Source organism: Nuphar pumila, chromosome 16 (genome assembly GCF_984573655.1).
Source record: "Nuphar pumila chromosome 16, dmNupPumi1.hap1.1, whole genome shotgun sequence".
Classification (NCBI taxonomy): Eukaryota; Viridiplantae; Streptophyta; class Magnoliopsida; order Nymphaeales; family Nymphaeaceae; genus Nuphar; species Nuphar pumila.
Genome location: NC_143264.1, coordinates 24,028,670 through 24,039,011, shown reverse-complemented (window position 1 = coordinate 24,039,011; position 10,342 = coordinate 24,028,670).

Here is a 10,342-nt window from a genome sequence, read left to right as displayed (position 1 = left end):
GAATTTTTCATGATCAATTGCTATTTTATTTTGATTTAATACCAGAACCCTGTATCCAGATTTTGTAAATGTTTTGATTTTCTCCCCCATATCATGACTGTTGTAACCCTCCTTCAACAAATCGCTATTTGATTGACAATATTCTTCAGCAAATCATTGTTATGATTTTTTTGGGTCTCTAATGTGTCCCTACTATGATTTGTAGTATTTTCGGGTCTCCAACGACCCCTACAATGATTTATAGTGTTGTTCGGTCTTTTAACAACGATTTGTAGTATTTTCGGGTCTTCAACGACCTCTACAACGATTTATAGTATTGTCCGGTCTTTTAACTACGATTTATAGTATTTTTGGGTCTCCAACGACCCCTACAACGATTTATAATGTTGTCTGGTCTTTTAACTACAATTTATAGTATTTTCGGGTCTCCAATGACCCCTACAATGATTTATAGTGTTGTCTGATCTTTTAACTACGATTTATAGAGTTTTCGGGTCTCTAACGAGACCCACAGTGATTTATTGTGTTGTTGGACCTCGCTATAGCGATTTGTAGTGTTTTCCGCTAAACACTACTGCGATTTGCAATACAAATCGTTGTATATCGCTACCAAAATTAGGACCAACTTGTCAGGGCCATATCTCCCTAACCAGAGATCGGATTTCAAATCCGTAAAAAATGGTCTCTTTGTTATAAAGTCTAGTTTATTCCTGTAAATTTTCAAATATTTATATGGTCATTTGATACTCCATTTGCATAAAAAACCAGACCCCTATCAGTTTGCCTTATTTGAATGACACAGTTTTTAGTTCATTTTGTAAGAGTCATATCTCCCTAACGGGAGATCATTTTCCAAACCCGTAAAAAGGGTTTTATTTCTATATATGTCTAGTTTATATATAAAAAATTTCATAACTTTATATGCTCATTTGATATTTCAAACCTGTTAAAAATCGAGACTGGTTACAAATCGATATAGTCGTCACGCGTAAATCGCTATTTGAATCAAGACCAACTTGTCGGGAACGTATCTCCCTAACTAGAGATTGGATTTCAAATCCGTAAAAAACGGTGTCTTTCTTATTGAGTCTAGTTTATTCTTATAAATTTTCAGAGATTTATATGGTCATTTGGTACTCCATTTGGATAAAAAACCAGACCCCTATCAGTTTGCCTTATTTGAATGATACAGTTTTTAGTTCATTTTGTAAGAGTCATATCTCCCTAACGGGAGATCATTTTCCAAATCCGTAAAAAAGGTTTTTTTCCTCTATGTGTCTAGTTTATATCTGGAAAATTTCATAACTTTCTATGCTTCTTTGATATTTCAAACCTGTTAAAAACCAAGACTGATTACAAATCGCTATAGTCGTCATGCGTAAATCGCTATTTGAATCAAGACCAACTTGCCGGGGGCGTATCTCCCTAACCGAAGATCGAATTTTAAATCCGTAAAAAGCGGTGTCTTTCTTATTGAGTCTAGTTTATTCTTATCAATTTTCAGCAATTTTTATGGTCATTTCATACCTATTTTTGGTTAAAAACTAAGACTCTATCACACTTTATATTGTTTGAGTTACTCATGTTTTTAGTTCATTTTGCAAGAGTCATATCTCCCCAACGGGAAATCATTTTTCAAATCTGTAAAAAGGGTTTTTTTGCTTTATTTATCTAGTTTATATCTGAAAAATTTTATAACTTTATATATTTATTTGATATTACAAATATATAAAAAACCGAAACTATTTTGTTTAATCATGGTTAAATAAGATTAATTTGTAACCAGTCTTGAATTTTAACAAATTTAAAATATCAAATATGTATAAACAGTTATAAAAATTTCTAGATATAAACTAGACACCTAAAAAAAGAAAACCCTTTTTATATATTTGGAAAATGATATTTTATTGGGGAGATATGACTTTCGCAAAATGAACTAAAAATATGTGCAACTTAAATAATGCAGAATAATAAGGGTCTGGTTTTTAATCAAAATGAGAAAACAAGTGACCATAAAAATTGCTAAAAATTGACAAAAATAAAGTAGAATTAATAAAAAAGACACCGTTTTTTATGGATTTGAAATCCGATCTCCGGTTAGGGAGATACGCCCCCGACAAGTTGGTCTTGATTCAAATAGCGATTTACGCGTGATGGCTATAGCGATTAACACTACAAATCGCTATAGCCGTCACACGTAAATCGTTATTTGAATCAAGACCAACATGTCGGGGGCGTATCTCCCTAACCGAAGATCGGATTTCAAATCCGTAAAAAGCAGTGTCTTTCTTATTGAGTCTAGTTTATTTATTTCTGTCAATTTTCAGAAATTTTTATGGTTATTTCATACCTATTTTTGGTCAAAAACCAAGACCCTATCATACTTTATATCGTTTGAGTTACTCATGTTTTTAGTTCATTTTGCAAGAGTCATATCTCCCCAACGGGAGATCATTTTTCAAATCTGTAAAAAGGGTTTTTTTGCTTTATTTATCTAGTTTATATCTGGAAAATTTTATAACTTTATATATTTATTTGATATTTCAAATATATAAAAAACCAAAACTATTTTGTTTAATCATGGTTAAATAAGATTAATTTATAACCAGTCTTGAATTTTAACAAATTTAAAATATCAAATATGTATAAACAGTTATAAAAATTTCCAGATATAAACTAGACACCTAAAAAAAGAAAACCCTTTTTACAGATTTGGAAAATGATATTTCATTGGGGAGATATGACTCTTGCAAAATGAACTAAAAATATGTACAACTTAAATAATGCAGAATAATAGGGGTCTGGTATTTAATCAAAATGAGAAAACAAACGACCATAAAAATTGCTGAAAATTGACAGGAATAAACTAGACTTAATAAAAAAGATACCGCTTTTTACAGATTTGAAATCCGATCTCCGGTTAGGGAGATACGCCACCGACAAGTTGGTCTTGATTCAAATAGCGATTTACGCGTGATGGCTATAGCGATTAACACTACAAATTAATGATCCACAACTCATCAAGTTGAATGATGCTACCCACGCTGGGAGGAGCCCTCAGACCCATTTTTTGTAAGGGTAAAAACTCTGAATCAGGCTCCACAACTCTTCAAGTTGAATGATACTACCCACACTGGGAGGAGCCCCCAGACCCCTCTCCTGTAAGGGTAAAAACTCTGAATCAGGATCTACAACTCATTTAGTTGAATGATGCTACCCACGCTGGGAGGAGCCCCCAAACCTTCCTCCTGTAAGGGTAAAAACTCTGAATCAACTCCACAACAGTCAATGTGCAGGTCAATCAGTGCTTGATGGAGCAATGTAGGATCTTCTGCTAGATGTGCATAGAAGCAGAAAGAGAAAGGAGAGAGAGTGTGAGAGGGTTGATGTTCATGGCCTCCTCCAAGAGAGTTTTTTTCTCGGATAATCCTGCAGTGCAGAGACTGGGTCTTAAATAATCATCTTTGGGGCACTTAAGTCTTTACAATCACTCATTTTCTACAATCATTATTTTTTTTGGCACCAATGGAGGAGAGGGTAATTAAGTCTTTGCAATAGCATCAAACTCCAATGCTAATTAATGCTGACAAACATGGGGATACGAGATGCACAGGCTTAAATACGTGGTGTTTTTTGGGACCCCCGAGCATGAGATGCCCTGTTCGGGGGGGAACATATAACATGCTTTGTCTTAGAAGGTGATCTCCCAAATGCCCAATGACAGACCATATGCTACATTGTCTCCCGCGTATAAAACGTTTTCATCTGAAAGAAGGTAGAAAGCTTTTTGTTTAACTTAAAAAAATATTTAAAAAAAGAAAGAAAGGAAGAAACAATGATAAAGAGGAAAATGAGACGATTGAAAAGGTGAGTGTAAACTTGTGGTTAGGGAACAAGGTGAGAGTGAGTGTGAGGGTTGAATGGGAGTTGCGTGAACTTGTGGCTGAAACTTGTGAGTTCCATTTGGGGTGTTAAAACTTGTAGAGCTTGTGCATGAACCTTGTGGCTGAATATTGAACCAGACCACAGAGCTGCAGCTAAAATGATGTGTTGGGTGTGACCCCCCAGTCCCTTCGACCATTGTCGTACCAGAGTCAGCTTGTTGTTGTTGCTGCTTAACCCTTCAAACTTCGAGGACGAGGTCCAGCTAAGATGTCTTCCGTTTGTTCCCTTTTCAGACTATTGTTCGAGTCTCCCTGCTGAATGGTTGTGATTGTCGAACGAACCAGGGAGTTGTTCGTTGCTGCGAATATTTCTTTTTCTAAGGTTTGAATGATTAATCTTGTTCCTATTTTTATGTTCTGTGTTGAATTAGATTTTGTTTTAATCTATTCGTAACTCTGTTGCATTGCTAACAGATTTTCTTTTGTTTACGAGTGCTCTCTTGAATGTGTTGTTCATACATATTTTTGCTGTCATGATATTTCCTATTATCAACTAGTGAATGTGGTTGGATCTGTTACATTCATAAATTTGGACATGCTAAAAACGTTGGCAATGTGTTTCTGCTAAATTGAATACCGTAGGAACGATATTGGATTTGTTGGATGTGAATGATGTTAGGTGTAAGAAGGAAGGGAGAGAGAAATTCCAAGAAGAAACATGGGTTGTTTTACCTTTTGGAAAAGGTTGGTTTTGAATAGTCCCATATTGATTGTGCTTGAATTTTTTGTGGGCTTTATAAGCCACATGTAAACTCAAAAACAAGTGAGTGGGATGACCACCACACACACGCGCGTGCCAGCCCGCCGTGCCGGGTTCGGGTAATTGGCCCTTTAGGGCCATATCCATTCAAGACCAAAGTACCTTTTTACCCAAAGTTTCTGTGGATACGGGTTATGAGAAATGATAACGGGTCACGACTCATCGGAGTCCGTGCCCGTTATGGCTCTTCGGATTCCGTAACGGATCTCGATCTTTCAAAGTCCGTTTCACGTCCCCTCGGATTCCGTAACGGTCTCTGGTTTCTGAAGTGCTGCGAGTTTTCTCTTTTCCATGTTGCTCTCTTTCTCTCCTGAGTTATCCCGAAAGGGGTTGTTCTGCAACGTTGGTTCGAAGAGGCTGTTTTCGAAGGACGATCTATCGGAGTGCACCGTTCGGTTCATCGTGGCTATTGTATCCTGGGGGAAGGACGCCAGACCTTGATTTGCACTGTATGTGGGGGCGAATCTTCTCTAAGGGGAGTACTGTCGTACGCCTTAGCCTGTTACATAATCTAAACATGTTTCTGTTGTTTTCTTTATGTTCTTTGCATCTGTTTGCACTTATGTTGTCGTCTGGATTTTGGTTGTTTGCGAAAACCGACATGCCGGCACCCTGTTGTTGTTTCGATTGTCTATTTATCATGCTATTTACACTGTTGTATTTCCTGATTTATATCGTGGTTTATATCATGATGACGATTGTGAAACTGTGTGATCCGAAAAATGATCCAACAGTCTTAGAGAAGATCCTAAGCATGTCGTCTTCTTCTGCGTTTGTACCAAAAGTAGACATGTCTGGTATGCCGAAAAAGTTTGTCGGTTAGAATTTCAAGCGTTGGCAACAACGCATGAAGATCTGGTTCACTACGATAGGGTTGTTGTCGGTACTGAAAATCGACTGCCCTTCGGTTTCTGATACTGACCCTGACCCTGCTGCAGTCACTGCGGCAGTCCAGTGGAAAGAAAAGGACAGTATATGTCGTGGTTGCATATTGTTGGCTCTGTCCAACACATTGTTCGATGTGTACTGTTTTTCATCTACCACTGCTAAGGGCCTATGGGACCAACTTGACAAGAAGTACAATACCGAAGACCAAGGTCTTGAAAAGTACTCCGTTGCCAAGTTTCTGAAATATCAGATGGTAGAGAGCAAGTCGGTCATTAAGCAAGCACACAAGTTTCTGCTGTTGCTCCACAGTTTGGCTGAGGCTGATATGAAGCTTCCTGAGAAGTTTCAAGTTATGACTATCGTGGAGAAATTTCCTAAGTGTTGGGTACACTTTGGTATGTCTCTCAAGCACCGTAGAGGAAAGATTTCCCTGGATGATCTTATGGTAGTCATTGCCATTGAAGAGGAGCATAGGAGCCAGAAACAGATTGTGATGCCAACTGAACCGCCTAAGGTGAACATGATGACTGGAGCTTTTAAAGGCAAGGGACAAAAACCGAAATCTGCAATGAAAAACTAGTTTAAACCTAAGGCCAAAATCCAGAAAAAGGCAAAGAACAAATCGTGCTGGAACTGTGGGCAGGTTGGGCACTGGGCTAAGGAATGTCCTTCCAAGAAGGCCAAAGCTCATGGGACCACAGACGGAACGCCTCAAGTCAACATGGTGACTGAGGTCGTTGGGACCAGTACTGAGTATGTTTATGTTAACCCACTAATCTATCACGTTTATGAGCCAACTGAGTGGTTGGTTGACACTGGGGTTAATATGCACGTTTGTGCTGATAAGTCTGTTTTTGTCTCATACCAGGCTGTTGCAGGCAGATCCGTGACTATGGGCAATTCAACGGCTGCAAAGATGTTAAGGATTGTACGCGTGGATCTGAAGTTTCCTTCAGGACGAGTTCTATCTTTACACAGAGTGCACCATGTGCCTGTAGTTAGAATGAACATTCTAAGTGGTTCATGTCTTGTTAGAGAGGGTTATGAATTTAACTTTAAATGTAATAAAGTTGTTATTTTACATTCTTGAACTTTTATTGGCAAAGGGTATTTAGATGATGGTTTGTTTAAACTTCGTATTGAACATGTTTGTAGTGATAAATTAGAAAATGATGTTTCTTTTGATTCATTGTCTAATGTTGCATATAACATAGAATCATCTGATTTATGGCATAATAGATTAGGTTATGTGAATTTCAATTATGTGAAACGCATGATGAACTTGAAAATGATTCATGAGCATTCCATTGATAAAACTAAAAAATATGAAATTTGTGTGCAAGCAAAACAATATAGGAAACCATTCCATACAATTGTTAGAGATTCTGAAATATTGGATCTGGTGCATATAGAGATATCTCTGAGTTTAATGGAGTGTTAACTAGAAATTATAAAAAGAATTTTATCACTTTTATAGATGATGACACTAAATACTGTTATGTGTATTTGCTAAAATCAAAAGATGAAGCTTTTGATAAGTTTCTTATTTTTAAGAATGAAGCAGAAACACAATCTGGTAGAAAACTTAAAAGATTGAGGTCTGATAGAGGAGGAGAATACACCTCTAATAAACTCGATGAATATTGCAAGTCTGTTGGCATAGTTCATGAGTTTATTGCTCCATATTCTCCTCAATTCAATGGGATTGCAGAAAGGAAGAATAGAACCCTAACTGACATGATAAATACTCTACTTGAAAGTTCTGGATTACCTACATTTATGTGGGGGGATGCTCTGAATACAGCTTGCCATATTCTGAATAGAGTACCTCAGAAGCATAAGGATAGTAGCCCTTTTGAACTCTGGAGAAATATGAAAGTTAGCTTGAAATACCTTAAAGTGTGGGGGTGCCTTGCTAAGGTACTTGTCCCATAGCACAATAGGAAGAAGTTGGGTCCTAAAACAGTAGATGTTGTCTTCTTGGGTTATGTAGAGAACAACTATGCCTATAAGTTCTTAGTAATTAAGTCTGAGATATCTGGCATAGATGTTAACTCTATTGTTGAGCTTCGAGAAGCTACATTCTTTGAGGATGTATTTCCCATAAAAGTTGGTATACCTCAGAATTTGTCTTCTTTAGATATACCTTCAACTTTTGGTTCCATTCCCGAATATGTGGAAAAGATGACATATATGAGAGTAGAACCATCTTGTTCCCATCATAGACCCAGTGAGTCTGAGGAAGTGGTTGAACCTAAGAGGAGCAAGAGACAAAGGATTACCAAGGATTTGGGAACTGACTTTATCACTTAACTTATCAATGATGATCCTCTCACTTTCCGAGATGCAATGGATTCACCTGAAGCAATGCATTGGAAAGAAGCCATAAAGAGTGAAATGGACTCCATTATCTCTAATGGCACTTGGGAACTGGTTGACCTCCCTCGTGGTAGTTCCACAATTGGGTGCAAATAGATCTTTAAGAAGAAGTTGAAACCAAATAGATCCATTGACAAGTACAAGGCGAGACTGGTTGCCAAGGGGTTCAAACAAAAGGAGGGAATAGACTATTTTGATACATATTCTCTGGTTACCCGGATGACCACTATTAGAGTGTTTATTACATTGGCTTCCATTTATGATCTCTCGGTCCATCAAATGGACGTGAAGACCGCTTTTTTGCATGGCGATCTTGAAGAAGAGATCTATATGGATCAACCTAAGAGTTATGTGGCTCTTGGTAATGAAGATAAAGTTTGTAGACTTGTTAAGTCATTATATGGACTTAAAAAACCCCTAAACAATGACATGAAAAGTTTGATAATATTATTTTATCATTTGACTTTGTTGTCAATGAATCTGATAAGTGTGTTTATTGCAAAGTTAAAAGTGATGGTTGTATTATTTTATGCCTGTATGTAGATGATATTCTATTGTTTGGTTCCAATATGAGAATTGTGAATGAGACAAAGTCATTTCTTAGTAGTAAGTTTGATATGAAGGATATGAGTGTTGCAAATGTGATCTTAGGCTTAAAGCTGACTCGTTCAGCTGAAGGGTTAACCATTTCTTAGTCTCACTTTGTTGAGAAAGTACTTGTGAAATTTGGCTATAACCAAGGGAGATCTGTAGCAACTCCATATGACCCTTTTATCCTTCTTCATAAGAATACGACTGGTGTTCCTGTGTCTCAATTGAGGTATTCCCAGATTATTGGAAGTTTGATGTATCTTGCAAATTGCACGAGACCAGATATTTCGTTCTCCGTGACAAAATTAAGTAGATACACAAGTTGTCCAAATCGCACTCATTGGAAGGCCTTGGACAGGGTACTTAGATACCTGAAAGGAACTATTTCCTTGAGTTTGCATTACAAGAGAATCCATGCAGTCCTTGAAGGATATAGTGATGCAAGCTAGTTAGTCATGAACTCTGGAAGTTATGGCGTGACAGGGTATGTATTTACCTTGGGTGGCGGCACAGTCGCCTAGAGATCAGTAAAGCAGACCATCTTGTCTCGGTCTACTTTTGAGGCTGAACTCTGTGCTTTAGATGTCACAGGATTGGAAGTTGAATGGTTAAAGGGACTTCTTGAGGAACTTCCTTTAATGTGCAAGCCAATTCCTGCGATATCTGTGCATTGTGACAATATGGCCACTATTGCAAAGATTAAAAGCACAAAATATAACCAAAAGCAGACGAGACACATCCAAGTCAGAATAAAATCTGTAAGGGAACTGGTGTCTCAGTTAGTGGTTGTTGTGGACTATGTTGGATCCAAAGAAAACACAGTTGATCCATTAACGAAAGGACTAGATAAGTATTTAGTCCTGAAATCCAGAGAGGGGATGGGACTGAAACCCATCAGTAGTTCATCTGCAGTAGCAACCCAACCTATCTGAGTGGAGATCCCACAAAGTAGGTTCAATGTGGTAATAACAAGTTGTAGGGTGAACTGGATAACACCTTATTTATGAGATACTATGTATCTGTATATGTTCCCCTGTTTACTCTAGAAAGGTGTTGTAGCTGCAAGTTAAGGAAGAGTTAAAACTCTGAATGAGTTTAAAGCCTTCTAGGCGAGATGTTAGCAGTGCATCTTTGGAGAAGCTCACCTATGTGAGTGTGACTGTGTGGCCGCAGTTTAAGGAATTGGGTTATTCTTGAAGTCACTCATGAAACAGGATTCGAGCGCATGGCCTTTAACGCGCCGCCCCTAAAGATTACAACCAGAACCTTTATCATGTTGTTGCTAATGGACACTCCTACACAAAAGGTTCAAGTTCAAGACTTCAGTTCACTTCGTTCCTGTGGGGGTAAAGTTAGTTAACTAAGGTAGTGGTTCAAACCGGAAGGTACCATTGCTGAAAGCATGATATGTCCTGTTGCAGATTGTCTCATCTTGCATCTTGGTTTCCTCATGTTTCATTCTTTGAATTTGTGGGGGAATGTTAGGTGTAAGAAGGAAGGGAGAGAGAAATTCCAAGAAGAAACGTGGGTTATTTTACCTTTTGGAAAAGGTTGGTTTTGAATAGTCCCATATTGATTGTGCTTGAGTTTTTTGTGGGCTTTATAAGCCACATGTAAACTCATACACTTGTTCCTGAGAACAAGTGAGTGGGATGACCACCACACACACACGCGCGCGTGCGCGCCTGCCCATCGTGTCGTGTCGTGCCGAGCCGGGCTCGGGTTCGGGTAATTGGCCCTTTAGGGCCATATCCATTCAAGACCAAAGTACCTTTTTACC